Source organism: Lathamus discolor, chromosome 2 (genome assembly GCF_037157495.1).
Source record: "Lathamus discolor isolate bLatDis1 chromosome 2, bLatDis1.hap1, whole genome shotgun sequence".
Lineage (NCBI taxonomy): Eukaryota > Metazoa > Chordata > Aves > Psittaciformes > Psittacidae > Lathamus > Lathamus discolor.
In genome coordinates this window covers 119,442,710-119,460,778 of record NC_088885.1, presented here as the reverse complement: position 1 = coordinate 119,460,778, position 18,069 = coordinate 119,442,710, and the positions used below count along the sequence as shown (strand labels likewise).

The 18,069-nt window shown below is 41.4% G+C and overlaps 1 long non-coding RNA gene across 1 annotated transcript; it reads left to right on the top strand.

Moving 5' to 3' along the window:
* The first annotated feature begins 13,061 nt into the window (after positions 1-13,061).
* LOC136009374 (uncharacterized) lies at positions 13,062-15,307 on the top strand. The gene is made up of 3 exons (XR_010610532.1): positions 13,062-13,460; positions 13,659-14,599; positions 15,153-15,307. It is a non-coding gene; the product is annotated as an uncharacterized LOC136009374 (long non-coding RNA).
* Positions 15,308-18,069: the final 2,762 nt, after the last annotated feature.

Below are 18,069 nucleotides of genomic sequence, written 5' to 3'. Positions count from 1 at the left end.
GAGCTTCTTTTTAACATCTCTAATCGGAGCCCCAGGCAGGCAGCAGACCTCCCTGTGGGGTGGATCCGGTCGACAAATGGGCCCTTCTGTTCCCCTCAGAAGGGAGTCACCCACCACAATTACTCTTCTTTTCTTCTTGGTTGGAGAAGTTCTGAGGTATGTGGGTGAGTGACTAGCCCTGGGTGACTCACTAGATAGATTTGCCTCACCATCTCCATTCACCTGGCCCTGAAGTTCCAAGACCTCGTACCTGTTATTCAAGGGCAACTGGGAGGGAGGAAGGGATTGTGAGGGTTTTCGCTTACCTCTCCGAGGAGGAACCTCCCTCCATCCATCCTTGTCCATTAAGCTCTCTCCTTCTGTCTGATGGTAGGAGGGAAGGGGATCCATATCTTGTTGAACCACTTCCCTCTGTCCTTGCCTTAGGGTGTGGTTCCACCAATCTATTTCACTTTCACACTCTCTAATGGCTCTCAACCTTTCTACCTCCTCCCTCAGTTCAGCCACCTGCCTGAGCAGGTCATTTATTTGCTCACAGCGAACACAAGCAGTATCACTGGCTCCCTCCAATACAAGTGCCAGGCTCAGGCATTCGCTGCAGCCAGAGACCTGCACAGCTGCATGTCTGCAGGAAGGCTCAGTCTGGATACCCACATTAGTACTCACTGCAGCTTTCGATCGTGTTGTAACCATGATCTATCTGGTCAATCAATCCGTCTACGTCCCTCAGCACTCCTTCCCCCTCCTGTACTCCAGGTGAGTCCTCTCGATGAGGCGGTTGGAACGCTTCCCTGCCCGCTCGCCTGCCCGCGCGAACTGCCGCGCAAACTGCCTCGACCCTCTGCCTCGACGCTCTCTGTTTGCCGGCTCTGGTCGCCGCGCTCCCTGGGAAGGTTTTTTAGCCACTCCCAGCTGGTGCCACTCCTCCTGGCTCTGCCCCCTGTGAGTCAGCCCCTCGCGGGAGCTGAGCTTCCGAGTCCTGGGCAAGTCCTGTTGAGGACTTGAGGCTCCCTCCTCAGTGGCTCTTGTCGCTCTGAGGTGAGGCTCCTGGACGCTGATCTCTCCCCTCTCCGCTCCGGTGTTGCAGGCGTCCTCTCTCAAGCTACTCACCTCAGCAACTGATCGAGAGTGGCTGTTGGTGGCCGGTTTGAATCTGCCACCGAGCCTCCTGGCTCCGCCCCCTGTGAGTCAGCCCCTCGCGGGAGCTGAGCTTCCGAGTCCTGGGCAAGTCCTGTTGAGGACTTGAGGCTCCCTCCTCAGTGGCTCTTGTCGCTCTGAGGTGAGGCTCCTGGACGCTGATCTCTCCCCTCTCCGCTCCGGTGTTGCAGGCGTCCTCTCTCAAGCTACTCACCTCAGCAACTGATGAAGTAGGAGGAGATTATGTGATCTCAGCAAGTATCTTGCCAAAAATGGTGAGACCAGACCATTGAAACCAAGGCATGTTAACAGTGTCTTGGAATTCAAAAATGAGGGCAAAGGGCAAAAAAATGAAGGGCATGAGGTCAGAGTTAAAAATAACTAGGTGTAAATTTTGTAGTGACTGGCTTACATAAAGCCTCCTGGAAAATGGTACCACTATGGAGTACGTACTGTCAGTCATGAGAGATCATAGAATAATTAAATTAGGGTTGGAAGGGATCTTTAAATGTCATCTTGTCCAACCCTCCCTGCAATGAGCATCAACATCTTCAGCTAGCTCAGGGCCTGGCCTAGAATGTTTCCAGGGATGGCACATCTACCCCTTCTCTGATCAACCTGTTCCAGTATTTTTTTTTGAGAGGATCATTTTGTAAAAAATTTTCTCCTCGCATCCAGCTTGAGTCTGAACTCTTCTGATTTCTTCAGAAGATTGAACTGATTTCTTCATATCAATGAAAGATTGAAAAACTGATTTCTTCACATCAGTTTTTTTTTTTTTACCAAAGAGATTGATGACACCTATTCAGGCTAGATTTTCAGTAAAGAAAGGATTGGACTGTGATGTGATGAACCAACCACTTTTTAAAGGAGAAGTATGCAGCTGTGTATCTTTCACAATTTGATGCAGATCAGCAGGATCCTTTTTAAGCACAGAAAGCCAAGAGACAGGAACAATTTAGCTGTATGTACAGAATAAGCTGGTATGAACATTTGTAACTACTGGAGAAAAAAAACATTGCTAACACACTGAAGAATAAAGCAATACCGTATTGAATGTCTGTGGCAGTTTAAAACTCTTTCATGTTCCACATGATGGATGAATCATGAGGATTTTTCCAGAGATCTACTACATTTCCTGTGGTCCCAAAGAAGAGTGGGAGATCTTTGTGAGGGTAGAGCAAGATGCTTCTGCCGTGTGTGAACTTTTGGGCAGGCATGAAAGTGTCCAGATGCATGGTGTGTTCCACAAATCAGTTTCATGTATTAAGAGTATGTCTGTTCAGGCCTTTCTTTTTTTTTCCACCCACCCTAGTATGTACAGTCTTTTCTGAGGACAGGTTTCTGTTTCAAAGTGCAGTTCTTAAGAAAATGTTACCATCAGTCTTGGACTTGTATTCCTTTGAATTGTTGAGAGATGGCTGATGTGGCTGATATTCTTAAGAATATTACAGAAGTAGTACGTTTTTCAAGCATGGTCTCACCTCATTTTATCCTTAAAGGATGAAATGAATCCCAAAAACTGCCATCACCATTTGCCTACGTACTGTGGAAGATCCAATGGTCTGGAATTACTAGATGGCAAAGGTCCCAGCACAGGCAGCTAAACCCTATGTTGCTGAATTAATCTGTGCTTCAGCTGTTACAGGCAGGATAATCTCTGGCATAAGATGGCTCACTTTTCGTAATTTTTATCCTGAGGTGAATGAACAATGAATGTGGATTGTTAAAATAAATGTGGCTCATTCAAATATAGATTCCCATCCTAGTATATTCCTGACATTAAACCATGTGGTTCCTGTCGCGCCTTTCAGTTTCTTCAGTCAAAAACATTTCTGATGGGAAATCTTCGGCTGTGCTGTGGGACATGAATAAATGACAATGTGCCTTGTTAAATATCTGCATTACATAATTATAATTCTTTCTCTACTGATCGATGAGCACAAGATAAATTCCTTTTCTTCTCAATCTCTGTTCTAGGCTGTTAGAGAAATAGCATAATTTATTTCACAGGAGACGTTTTTATTATCTCCTATAGCCTTCATTGCACAAATTGCACAGCCTTTCCTGAAATATAGAGAAAAAATAAATTAAATGCCATTTCCAAAATATATGTGTAAAATGTCTTTGTCCTGTTTCCAAGGATAATTACCAGATCCTCTCCCTTGCAACCTGCCACCCCCTCTGCTTTAGGCATGTTGGTATGATGTAGTGAAGGGCTCTGGGTGATGATACCTTGGCAACTCCTGACCTTGCATTTAGCACTTGTCCAAAGGTGGGATGCCTGGGAGCTACCAGCCAACCCCAAGAAAACATCTACAGTTCTCATTCTGGTTTGTCTTTGAGGAGGTTTCTACATTACAGACATCCATGTGTGTTCTCAAGTCAAACTGTTACGAGGTTGGAGCTGAGTCCCCTAGATAAACCTGCAAAAGGTGTTTTGGGTTTTTTTTACTTACATTGCCCTTCCTCAGCTGGGCTTTTGTGGAATGAAACCCCATGTACTGCTGCAATGTTTCATAACTTTTCATCCTGGCAAATGATTCAGTCCAGGTTGTAGCTGATGGCTCAGTTCATATCTCCTAGTCAATGCCTGACTTCCATCTTGTACAGCCTCAGCCTTCATGGGAAGACCATGAGGATGGTTTTCTAGCAGAAGCTGTTTACTTGCCTGCAACAACTTAACTTTTCAACTGCTGTGAGTCTGAAAAACTGATATGCACAAATTCTGAGACTGAGTGAAGTCCAACGGCCAAATATACAAGGTCATCAGATAAACTTCTGATGCTTCTGTTCACTCTGCCAATGGTACCTACAAAATCCTACCCTTGCTAAAACATGAGATTCATTTCATTTTGCTCATGAGTAGTTGCTCCATGATTGTGAGGTCAGGTTCCATAATGAAGTTAATGGGTTTCTGGCTTCTATATCAGTCTAACTACCCATATTATGGTTACTTAAATGGTCTTTGTCTTCTGATCCACAGGACTCAGGACCATGCCCGACAATGATGTGCCCTGCTGGGAAAGGCTTAGGGGAGGTTAAGGTCTTAACTGTCTCTTTGTGAGTCTTCCTTGCTCTGACTTCATGATAAGGCTCTATGGGCTCCAGATGTCTGATGGACAGCCTGGTACTGAGGCTGGTGGATGATGCCCACCAGAAGCCATTGTGTAAGGGTTTGCCAAGTGAGGATTGCCAGAGGGAAAAAATCCCTGCCTGGATTCTGATATGCTGCCATTCAGCGAGACCTGGACAGGCTGGAGAGTTGGGCGGGGAGAAACTTGATGAAATTTAACAAGGGCAAGTGTAGAGTCTTGCATCTGGGGAAGAACAACCCCATGTACCAGTACAGGTTGGGGGTTGACCTGCTGGAAAGTAGTGAAGGGGAAAGGGACCTGGGGGTCCTGGTGGATAGGAGGATGACCATGAGCCAGCAATGTGCTCTTGTGGCCAAGAAGGCAAATGGCATCTTAGGGTGCATTAGAAAGGGAGTGGTTAGTAGGTCAAGAGAGGTTCTCCTCCCCCTCTACTCAGCCTTGGTGAGGCCGCATCTGGAATATTGCGTCCAGTTCTGGGCCCCTCTGTTCAAGAAGGACAGGGAATTGCTTGAAGGAGTCCAGCGCAGAGCCACAAAGATGATGAAGGGAGTGGAACATCTCCCTTATGAGGAGAGGCTGAGGGAGCTGGGTCTCTTTAGCTTGGAGAAGAGGAGACTGAGGGGTGACCTCATCAATGTTTACAAATATGTAAAGGGTAGGTGTCAGGATGATGGAGCTAGGCTTTTTTCAGTGATATCCAGTGATAGGACAAGGGGCAATGGGTGTAAACTGGAGCATAGGAAGTTCCACGTTAACATCAGGAAGAACTTCTTTACTGTAAGAGTGACAGAGCACTGGAACAGGTTGCCCAGGGGGGTTGTGGAGTCTCCTACACTGGAGATATTCAAGGCCCGCCTGGACAAGTTCCTGTGTGATGTACTGTAGGTTACCCTGCTCTTGCAGGGGGGTTGGACTAGATGATCTTTTTAGGTCCCTTCCAACCCTTGGGATTCTGTGATTCTGTGATTCTGTGATTTCTAGGTGTTAGTTATTGGAATTATGAAAATAATGATTTCAAGATGCTGCAGTTCTAAAATTGCTCATTCAAAGGCTGGTAGAATGAACCTTCATTTATTTATTTTCACTAATAATGCTTCATGAAAAAATGGACTTTCCCTTTCTCCAGGAAAGTCATTAAAATGGATGTTTTTAACAAGTGCTTTTTAGCAGACTTTTGTTTGGATACAGGTCTGGTAAGTTAATTTTTGGTAGTTACTGTCAGTTACACCTAACAGTTCTATCAATCCGTAAGTCAGATTGGCTTCTGGTATGTAGATGGCACTGTGTTTTATTCAAATAGGGTTTTATAATTTTTAAGATAATTCCTGAAGCTGTTGCTCAAAGAAATGTCATGTGTATTTAGTGAGAAATATCTTAATTTCAAATTGAAACACAGATATATCTTCAGAAAAGGAAACTGAAAAAACCCTTTATCTCACCATGTAGTAAGCCTTATTTTCAAATGCAAATGTAAATGCATCAATTAAAAGTAGCTTTTATCTCGCAATTTATGAGGTAAGTAAACATGAAATTAAATAAAGTGTGTAGCTTGTCTAAGTCATTGTCAGTAGTGTCTTTAATAACTAACAGATGAGAGATTTATGTATTATTTATTCAATATATTATTTAGAACAAAAGAGTTGGCAAAATCTGTAGATTTCACAAAATGTCTTTTGTCTTGCAGCTGTGAGACTTTGCCATAGTTAATGCCTGTTTTATGTGTTTGGAGCATGCTTCCCACCCTGTCACTTAGCCACACTGTTGAACCCCATTGCTGAGCTCTGGGCCCCCCTTTGGGTTTTCTTGTATGAAAGCTAGATCTTCTGGGTGATCTTTGACCCCTTTTTGGCTGGTCACAGAGCTTTGGGCTCAGGTGAGGTAACTAGCAGCTGGAAAGGGCATCTGACCCCTGCCATCCCACTCCTCCTGCAAGTTGCCATCTGCTTGTTGAGCTGGTGTCTGACTGTGATCAACCTGTTTTCCCCCAGACAACAGAACTTGAGCCACAGTGCTGGAGGCTGGGTTAACATAGAAGGGTGCATCTCATTTTTACACTTTGAAATTAATCTTAGTACTTGTTTGGGCTCATGAGACCTTTCCATTACCTGGCCTAATGTGCCTGCAGTCCTATCCACAAGTGGCTTGTCTTAAAATAAACTCATTCATATCAAAGGTGCTGAGATCTCTCAAATGTGGCAAAAAGCAGACAGGCACGCACAAGGGTAAGCAGGGTCTGTCCATGGGGAAAACCTTCCAAAGTCACACTTAACATTTCTTTGGAGAACAAAATTTTGTTTCCAAGGTTGGAAGAAGCTATGTGAACATTTTAAGGATGAATCAATTTCGTAAAGGCATTGAGGGAGGTGCAGGTCTGGACCTTATCGTCCTGATTAACTGTATTGCCAATAAGAGGTGGGGAAGGTTTTCTATGCATGAAACAGGAAAGCAAGGGCTCCACTGGCTTGCTATCTTTGTTGCTTCCACTAAGTGCATTATGAGTTTCTTGTAAGCTTATTGCAATATTAATAATGATATTTGTTTAAAAATACCCTGGTGTAGCTTAGTGTGCTGATTAATTTTGATCTCCAGTGTTGCTGGAGATCGTCTCCATGTCACGCACTTGATCTGACAAAGGAGTGAGACAAGGCTATACTTAAAAGCTGTAGAAGCATAGTCTTTTCAAGTGGAGGTGTTTTGGAAAAAAACAAACAGAGAAACAGAGAAAAAGAGGAAAAAGATGCTTTCACCTTTTAAAACACAATAGGAGATTTTGGGGGAAAAACTGAGTCCTTAGGAAATGCTAAGAATTAAGGAAATAAAATACTGGGGCTGGGCTTGGGCAGTCTGGCCTAAGACAGCCAAACTATTCCTTTGAGCACACACAAACTGGTACAGTGCTGGATTTAAGTGTGACTGACATCTTAGATGTCTAAAAGGGTAGTCCTATAGCATTCAGAAGGACAGAGAAAATGGGGCTTTTAATGCAAGAGAGAGAATAAAGAATACTTGGTAGTATTTGTTTTGTACAGGAGATCCCATAAAGAAGGAGATGCCACATGAAGGTTTCACTACATGGAATTTTTGCCTGAAAAGCTAATTTTGTTTGAAATTCACCTCAAAAGTGGCTTTATGATGACTTCTCAATGTCTTAAGTTCCCTGCACGAACTGGATTACACTGAAAGCTGCTTCATGGAATTCTTTGTGTTGATTCATTAGGGTTGCTTATTGCGGATGCCCTGTGTTTATCTTGCATGAGGAGTGGGCAGTTTCTCTGGTACTGAATGAAAGCCTGAATTCTTTTCATACAAATCCTAAAACCGTTCATATTATTTTGTGCCTGGAAGAAATTTCACAAAACACTTTGGTAAATCTTCAGCTCTTGTAGTTGTTTTGTATTACTGCTGAGTTTACAGATTTTGCAATCACTCAGAAAAGCTGGAAAGGACAAAAGTAATCTCTCTACTAATTTATTATCTGTGAGTAAAAGGCCTCTGAATTCAGTGTCATGAGGAGGCAAATGCTAAAATGCTCAAGAGGAATGGCACAGTGAACTTGTATCTTGCTGTGATCAGTGATTTCCTCTTGAAGCTGATGAACGCTTTTCCTCCCTCTGTGAAAAGGCAAAATCAGAAGAGCATAACTGGGAATCCAAAGATTGCCTGCAATGCTACTTTCCAACTTTTTCTTTCTCTTGATCATGATTTTACGTCCTAAACAGTTTTCTAAAGGTGCCATCAGCTGGTTGGCCCCTGAATCATGCAGGCACTAGTGGAAGAATGCAGTTATCTCTTACAAACTTTAAGGTTTGAAGTGGGAAAAGGCTACAACTTTTTTGAATGATTGCTGTTCCAGAGCAGTAAATTCGTAAGGTAATATAATTTTAAATTTCTTGGGTATTTTATAGATTCATAAAACTTCATGAAAGCTGCGCTGAAAATATAGCTATTCACAATACATTTTTGTCACAGCCTAATACTTAAAGATGATGAATTTAATACAAAAGTGTTTGTGTTAAAATACTGTACCACATGCTTCATGAATTTATAATGCCTTTAAATATACTATAAATATCACCATCTTAAGTGGGATTGTTTTATAAAGGCTAAATGCTTTTGACTGTGATTTTCTTTGGCCAGTGCTTCCTTCAGAGCAGCCATTTCAAAAGTGATTTTTCAGGTTATTTTTCCACTGACTTTGCAATAAACTGGAGCCTTCTGCAAAACCCTCAGGGCAAGAGTTGCACAGCCTTATTAGTTTAGAACAAGGATCATTTAAAATTCACACACTATCATGCTCTCTGCTCTAATCATGTTTAAAGCAAAGGCACAAAGTTAGTGTTATTGAAACTTTTAGAAGGCTTGCTGGGGTCAAGATGGATTAGTCCTGTGGGGAATAAAAATTGCAGAGACATTTTTCATGGCTTCTTCACAAAGAGCATGCACATTAGCCTGCAATCCTAATGGTGCAAATGGCAGGCATTTGCCTTGCTCACACTTCCAAGCCTGTTTAAAGTTAGAATGCAGCCACAGAGCAACTCTCTTGTGGTTTCCAATCTATACCATACTACCATTAGGGGTTTTTTTTACAACCTCTTCTAGCTTTTCCAGCCTGACAATCAGACTTTGTTGGTACCGAGGAAGGCAGAGTAAGAACTTGATTGCTCACGCTCCATCTTCCTCCCTCATCCTATGTTTTTTTTTTTTTTCCATTTTAGGTGGAGTAACACATTTTATTTAACTTCAAACGAAGTTCTTAATTCTGCAGGTATTGCTCTTCTGTTTTTCTGCCCTGCTAACCCCTTTCCTCAAGTGGTTGTGCGTAACATGTGTGTCATGGCCAAAGAGAGCTCATGAGTGAGCAGGGTCCAGGTGGTGGGAGTCGAACACTAGAGTATGTTCTCAGTGTTTAAATGAGAAGTTCTCGGGGTGGTCTTGTTTCTGAAAAATACACATATTACTGGTACCAAACCAGCTTCACCTCACTTCTAGTACTGACAGCTTTGTTGCTTGAAACCTCTGAATTTTCATACAGTGAAAGAAAAAAATGTTTTCTCAGAGCAGCATGAGTTGCCATCCTCTTCCACTTCTCAGTTTATTCTTTCTTTAGAAAGTTGCTCAGACATTAATTTGACTATATAATTAAAGCAAGCACTATGGTACTGAAAGGAAGCATTTCTGTTGCCTTTAAATTTGAAACTGGAAAACAAATGAGCATGGAACAAATTCACCCTTTGCAAAACTAAAGCACTGGTAACTTTCCAAAGGAGTAACAGATTACAAGAAGTTTCTGACAGGTGAAGAAATCTAATTTCTCCATTTCAGTGGGTGTTTCCTGCTTTGTTCCCTTGGCTTGTTCAGTTCCATTTTTCCTCTACTTCTGCCATGCTGTTTGTTGCTAAAAACATTCTTCTATCTGAGAGAAATCACCCTTAAACAGAGCTATGGACCTACCAGTGAGCATTAAAAGCATGCTGGGAGAATCATCCTTTTTGTAGAGGTTCAGGGTTTTTTTCTGTATACATACTCCGGTAAACTTTTCAGACTTAAGATCAAAGGTCTGCAATCTTCTGCCATAATACCTGCAGTCTATTTCAGTCTGGACTGCATCAGGAGTTGGTAGTATGAGTGTGGCTTTCTGTTCAGGCCCTTTTAGTCAGAGTTAAGTTTTAGAGCAGTCATATTATAGCCTGAGGGTTATTTCCAGTCTAAAAGGACAAGAAGTCTTTTGAAGACTACAAAACTTTTTTAGAAAACCCATCCCACCCTTAAAAAAATCCTCAAAACACTCTCATATTCTTACGTAGGTATGCATAAGTGGGGAAAACAGGAAGAAAATAATGACATGAAGTTTATCCAAATGAAGGTTCAAAATTCATCCTAGTTTTCACTAAATGAAAATGATTATCACATTACAGCATGAGATGGCAGCTGGGTTATCTTTTAGAGGTAGTCAGGTAGTTCATCAGTTTCAAAAAATCTGAGCGATGCTGTTGTTGGGCACACTTTTTACGTATCCTTCTTGATGAGGGTTGGAAGCCAGAAACTTTGCCAGATGTGCTAGGCTGTGCATTACTGCAGGACTTCCTCCACCAAGATATTGTCTGTTTGCTTTGGAAGGATGTGGCAGCAATAGTTTTACTTCAATAACCTTTTAATAAGTTGACTTTCTTCAAAAAAACTGAAACCGAACAGAGGGGCCATTAGTGTGTCAAACCAGACTGACGGCGGGGGGGCGGGGGGGGAGGGAGATTGGTATTGATTGCTTAATGGCTTTTGTTTCACACCTGAAGGGTTTTTTTTTCCCCTTAATAATGGCTTTCCTGGGAAAGTAAGCACTCATTCACTGCCTCGGTCTCATCTCACTGATGAGAACTGGAATGCAAATAGAAAGGAGCTGCTTCAGTGTGGGTGTTAAACATCTATCTCTGAAAAGCCTTTTCTGTACTGGGTACCTCAGTCTATACTTAGAAACTTTACCCTTTTCCAGCCCTCACCACTTCCCCAAGAAGGCATAGTATTGAAAAAATCCCAGCAGACCCTCGTCCCTGAAAAAATCCCTGCTGCTGGAGCTCTCCCATCCTTTCATCTTACTGGATTTTTTTACCTTTTTGAAGTGAAAAAATAAGTGTTTTAACTTCAACTAGGTGAGACTTTGTACATTCCCTTTGTTCGCTGTCAGAAGTACTTCTGCATTACCTTTTGACTGCTGTATCTTATCCTAATGGATATTGTGGTGTTCTGTATTGCCTCAAGCTCTTCTGTCTTGGTCACATCAGCACCATTATAGTCCCTCTTTTGTAACTATTCTATTGTTGCTGAAAAATGAAGATGCTGGGCCCTGGCTGAACAGCTTGTTGCATTCAGATTGCCTGAGGAGTATCTGTCTTCTATTTTGTGACTTAGAAAAAAGAGTAATGGGCAATCTTGCAGCAAATTGAGCTTCTGTGAATTGCACAGTGATCATCTTAACAGAGGAGAACAGCCCATACTCTTGGTACAGTCACAAACTTCTTTTACAAGAAAACAGAAGATAGCTTGTTTTAAAATTCTCTTAGACATGCAGGACAATGAGGCAACTGATGAATAAAGTTCTGGTTTGTTGTTGTTATCACAATAAAACCCCTCATTTTTTTCCCTTAAAATGAATCTGGAATAAAAGATGGAAATGATCTTTTATCTTAAAATTTCAAAGGGGCTTTGAAAGCTTGCATTAAAGTCCCTGTTGTGTCTCCGGCTTACCAGTCTGTAAAGGCAGCTCTCCAGCCTCTTCTGTCAGTCTTGAAAACAAATAATAAAGCCTTCCTCGCTGCTTCTAAGTAAGTGTTCAAACATATCGAGGGAGTCAGCCCTAAAATTTCATCAGTACGCTGTTGATCCTGACATGACTGACTGCTTAAAGTTAACAAAAAGTTACTAAGATTTTAATGCTTAGATGAAGCCAAACTGGTCACAATCATTTGATATGTTTTTTTCTTTTTCCAGTTTGATCAGAAAATACCTTCCAAAGGGTTTGTGTCTGTGTCTCTCTAGAATTGAATAGTTTGGATTAAACCTGCCTTTAAAGTTCAACCTGGAAATCATGGTCAGGTTTGGAAGAAGATTCGCGTGTCTCAGAAAAACAAATAGGCCACTGGGCTGGTGATTGGCTGTACCTGCAGTCAACGCTTTGAGCTTTTATAGCAGAAGACAGATTTGGGCTTGGATATGTTGTTTTCAACTTGCTATGCTAATGGAGGCAATATTGTTTACATCATGTTTTAGAGTGTGCTGCCTCCTGGGGCTTATGATGTCTGGTCTCAAGGGAGTACAGAGGCCCAGACTGTATTGATTTGGGGTAATATTTTCAGCACTTCATAATACAGGTAAGTGATTCTTAGTCACTTTTGGTTTCCTACCTGAATGTTTCCTGTGGACCAGTTCTTGTACCGCAGTGTGGTGGCTTCCCTGCTCACCTGTTCCGTTCATCATGCTCTACACAAAACCTCCTTTTAACAATATTTTCCTAAGGTATACTGAGCCATCATCTCTCCCTACAGTATAGAATCAAGGGTTTCTCTAGGCTTTAGGTGTATTACTGTCCTGGTTTTAGCTGGGGGTGGAGTTAATTTTCTTCTTAGTAGCTGGCACAGTGCTGTGTTTTGGATTCAGTGTTAAATAGACATTCCATACTGGAGAATGTCAGGCTCAGTATATAAACTGGTGGGAGAGCTGGCTAGGTGAGCCGATTGCTAGTGGGGATGGGGTGGGCATCCATCAGTGGGTGGTTGGCAATTGTTTTGTGCATCAGCTGTGTTTGGGTTTTATTCCTCTCTCTCTTTTTGTGTCTCTCTTTTCGTTACAATTATTATTATAATAATATTTTATTTATTTCAATTATTAAACTCTTCTTACCTCACAGTTTTTACCCTTTCCACTTCTCCCCATCCTACCATGGGGATGGTGGGGGTAATGGGGAGTGAGCAACTGACTGTGTGGTACTTAGTTACCATCTAGGTTTAAACAATGACAATTACAGAGAGATAATTCTGGCTCCATGACAACACCAAGCATTTACAGTCCCAGAAGAACTGATCTTGGTAATACATCAACCTAAGAAGGCAGCTGCAGCATTGCAGCAGGAGAATACACCCAGGCATGCAGCCATGTCCATCTCTGCAGGTTGCAAAGTGAGATGTGCCAGCAGTCTGTGTCCTTTGGAGAGGTCAGAGCTTCCCACAGCTGTGTTCCTGCTGTTTGTGTGCCAGTTGCGAGCCTGCAAATAAGGCCTCCAGGCTGTACAGAGATGCATGCACGTCTTTCAGCATGCAGCTCCTTGGTGTGAATGAAACCATTTCCACTTTGGCAAACCTATCTCTGGTCATTTTCTTCAAACCCTCAGTAAGCAGCTTCACATTCAAGCATCTCCTTATACATTTCACTGCCTAATACTATATTCTTTTCTCTCCAGAGACAGAAAATTAACAGGTCAGTGCTGGAATGGTGCTGCTAACTACCATGCAATGCCCACCAGTAGCCACATTCGCAGAGGAGAAGCTCTTCCTGTTGGGGATGGATGCTGTCTGTCCATATATTCTCATGGAAGAATTGCTGGAGAGGAGTGCAGCAGGAATGCAGCTCTGCTTCTGCTGCATGCTCAGAAATGAAACATTGACGTCTCCCCCTAATTCTGAGCTGGCACTCTCTGTGCTTTGATCCTGCTATCTACGCTGAACTGAGAGCAGATATGTATGTTAATGTATAGATCAAAGTGTTGATTCACGCTTGATTGGAGCAAAAGATGTCCCTTGGTTTTGCTTTCTTTTTATTTCCTTTTTCGTTTCAGTTTGTCTTGAATGCCATGTGTGTAAAGACCTGTTGGTTAAGAGTGCCATGTGCAATTGTGCGATGTTTTTCATATTGGTTTATTGTTTTTCTTTCTTTCAGAAAGGTGACAGAAAGCCCATGTAAAGAATGAGGTTTTCATAAAGCCAAAATCGAACGCTGTAACACCTTTGGAAGCTTGAGATACACAGAACTGCAATATTGAAATGCTGCTAGCTGGTTTAAGATTTACTGCTGACTCTTTACTCCCTCTCCTATGACACACTGGTGAAGCCCCATAGGCCAAATATCACTGCAACTGTATCCTTGGATAACTTTGCTGTTTAAATAAGCACGTTTTTAAAGACATGCTTCAGACAATAATGACAGCTCACAGTACATCTCAGAGCACAGAATAATTCTATTTTAATTTTGGAGGGTATTTCTTCATTACTGAATGCTCAGAGAAAAGTGCAAAAGAAATCTGATTTTCATGCTTTTATAATTAATGGGAATTAAAAAAACACCCACATGATCACAGGTTTGAATTAATAGCAAGGGAAAAGACTTCGTTATTAAAAAATAGCAAAGACTGAGATACCAGAAATGAAGCAATAGCATCCTTTAAAGAATTTATATGCAAGGAGACAATATGGATGGATATCCCTAGTTTCATTTTTGTATGTCTGTTTTTCCTGTTCATCATGCTTTTCCTTTCCTTTTCACATATTCACTACCTGACTTGTCTTTTTGTAGTCAAAGTCTTTTTGTACTTAAATTGCTTTAACAGCAAAGTCATAAATCCCACTTAGGCACTTGTGCAGTAGGGGAGAGCTTGCAGAAAAAATACCTAATTTTTATTCATTGCCTTTAGAATGTGCAAGTGACAGTTTATGCAAAAAGTGTTTTTAGTTGGTTGAAATATTCATTTTACTAATGTGCTTTCCTGTTTTCTGCAGATAAATCATTGGCCGTCCATGTGCTAAGTGCAGCACTATGCCTGAATGTCCTACTTTTAGAAACAAAAAAGTGCTACAGATTGCAAAGTACAAATTTCTGTTGAGGTATTTCTCAAACTGAATTTATTTTTACTTTTTTGATTGGATCTTATTCTCCATCAGAATTTAGTAAAAGTTTTTCAATCACAAGAACAATACCGACCTAGATTCGGTTCTGATCTTTCAATGGTATCATTGCATGCAAGTGTACAGGGATATTGCAAGACCAAAAATTTTATTTTTAACTTAAAACAAGCAAACTGAACTTCTGGTAAGAAAAATGACACTGCTCTGTCTTCCAGGTTATTTCCTACTATGCCTTTATCTAGAAACATCTGTAGGAACTTACAACCACTTGCAGAGCTGAGTGTTAGTTTGTCAAATCTTGAATACGTTGTTTCAGAAGAAATGTAGCTCTCATAAAGTTGAATTAGTCTGTCTATAGAGTACTTTGTTCATATTAAAGAGAAACAAAACCTTTCCCACACAGACTTTGCACAGCAGACCTTGTGGTAGAAATGCCATCTATGGAAAATGTATTAGCAGTATAGTTTCAGCCAGTCAAATTTCTGTAGCATACTTGCTGCCCTTAAAGCAATTGCTTCATCTTGTTCACCAGGTAAAGCAGGCATCCTGAGGAGAATTCAATTATGTTACTTAAACACATGAATATGGTACACAGGAGACCTGCCTGGAAACTGTGTAGATCATCTCAATTTTGGCATCTTTGATGTTGAATGATTGGATCTAGAAAATAAAATAACTTTATCTGAATTATTTTGCCTGGAGTTGTTATTTCTATTGCTTTTATTATCTTTAATTTGTCATTGAGGAAAAAGCTCTCCAAGGTTGTCTCCTCCCTCTGTTCTACCAAATAACTCTGACACTCCAGTAAGTGTCAAAATGTGGTGGGGGTGACAAGTGGGTTGCTCGTACTTTTACATTTTTCAGGGCTTTCCAGGAGCGATATGCTGCAAAGTTTCTTATCCATGTGATTCCCCCACTGAGGACACAGTACATGTGCAGGATTTGGTTTCCATCCCTCTTCTCTATCAGGGACGGCATTATATACACAGAAACCGACTCCTGTTTTAGGTATATCATAGGTAGCTTGGCATTCTGGAAGATCTCTTTCATAGTTCAAGTTGCCTGAAATTAATGATTTTCAGGTTTCCCAAGAAAGTTGCACATTTGCTCCTACTGTTCCTTAGATGATAATGGAAGTAAAATAGAGAGAAATCCAACCTTTACCCAGAACTCATTTTGTGAGGAAAAACTTTCTTTCAAAATTCTTGGGAAAGCTTAGGCACCTTAGTTAAAAACAAACCAACCTAAAGCAGAAGCAAATGTTAGCTTAATTTTTAAGAGTGTTCTCTCCACAGCTGATGGAGAACTGTTTTAACTAAGGTGCCCAAAAAGAAGGAAGAGTTTTTTCTCTTCCTCTAAATGCCAGCCATGTGAATTATTAGTAACGTGAAAGATCAGTCTGCATGTCTGGTACTCTTATTACTTCTAAGTATTCCTGCATGGCAATTAATTTATTAATTGATTTGCTGATGCTTTGTGGTTTGGAATCTGCATTTTGAGTACTGGAGAAAATACATCTGTGGTAGCACGCTGCCAAGTTGGTCTATTTTGTAACCTTAACCTAAAATGCTGCTTTAAATGACCTGCCTGCTACTGCATACAGGTATCCAGGCACAGCTGAGTGCTTTTTGGGTCCAAAAGAAACTGCTCCTGCAGACTGTGAAGGACTCCAGACTGTCCTTGACACCAGTGGTGAGCTGACACTGTTGACTTGAGCAGCTCTAGAGCCTCCAAGCTAAAGCTCATATAAGAGCTGAGCTGTTTGCGACAGGGAAGACCTGAGCGGGGGAACTATGAGATCAATATGGTACAAGGGTAAGAGAAACTTCATTGGTATGTGGCTTTATAATGGAAAAAGTCTCTTCTCTTTGTGTGGTATGGCCTTATTCCAAGCAGATCTCCTTGAATTTAAACAAACAGCAAAGGACTTACCGGCCATCTCCTGCATATGCCTTCCCACTTATCCTGCTATAATGTGATTTGGGGCCTTATTTCCTGGCAGCTGAGGCCATGTTCAAATAGAATGTGTGTAAAACCATCGGGCTATGTTACAGCATCTTGCATTCACCAAATCTGATCTAGCAGCACAACATGACTTGATTTTTAGAACAAGAACTCTGAAATTAAATATGGTTTATTGATTCCCTGTTGTTTTCTTAGCCAGGTTAATTCTGATATGCAACAGCATTCTTCCTAAGGGCCGATTTTAATTTGTGTCAGAGTATCTACAACTGCAGGATAACATTGCTGTGTCTATGCAATAGGCAGGGATAAGGGAGATCTGGCAATATCTCGGTACACCCCAAGCTGCTGGCCTGGTACAGAAGTGGTGTACAAAATTAGCTTTGCACCATCCAGGGAATTTTCCTGGGATTTAGTCTTTCAGTATGATAGCACGTCTTAATGAGATAAACCAGTATAAATGGGTTTAGTATGGAATTGGATCTGACAAACCCTGGCTTGAACAGCTGCTCCAGGTAACAGGCAATGAAGAATCACAGCAGGAAACTCCTGAATTTCATTTCCTTTCTTTGCTCTGCCTACCCCAACTTGTACATCTGTTTCTCCATGAATTATGGCTGTTCGTATCTAGTGGTGGGGGAGAGGTATGGCAGAAATAGCTGCTGTTTGCTGAAATTCACAGTCCTTCCACCTGCAGAACTGCTGTTCTCGTAACAATTCTGAGAATGAAAAGACAGGTTCTGCTATAAAATCTTGGAGTTCGAAAACCTCCTTACTCTGGAAACAGAGGTTAACTGTCTGTAATAAGGTTGCCATGCCCAGCAAAATGCCTTTGAAACAGCAAGCTTGAGTGGAAAATTTAATAAACAGTTTGAATCCTGACCAGATTCACACACTTTTAAAGGTAACAATATGAATAATAGCCTTCTGTATTCTTTGAGCATGATGGAATATAAAAATGTCTGTTCAGAAGGAACTGTAAGAAAAAGGAACTGTACGATAGACCAGCCACTTTTCTTGGTTCTCTCCAGGTTTCTGAGGTGCATATTCCTCTGCCCAGTCTGGAAACTCACTTATCCAAATAACAAACATTTCAAAACAGATGGTGGGCTTTCTGAGAACAATTTTTTGTGAGTTTTCTCTGAATTTATACAACTCAGTTACTCATTTTATTCATCTCACTGGTATAACTACTCAAAAATACGAATACATACCCCTGACAAGCGTATACCCCTGATGATGCATTTATTGTCACATGCTAAATGACCTCTGTCTGGACCTTGAAAGCTGCAGTCCGGTTTCTCGTTCATTCCCAATTGCAATACTGTTCAGATGGTTGCTGTATGTGCCACTGTGCTAAAATGACTTGGCCTTAGGGACAAATGGCACTGCATAGCATCCTGATTGCAGCCAGAAAAGAGTTAATTCTCTTCCTGATACCTGATACAGTGCTGTGTTTCTGCTTTAGCCTGAGAATAATGCTGGTA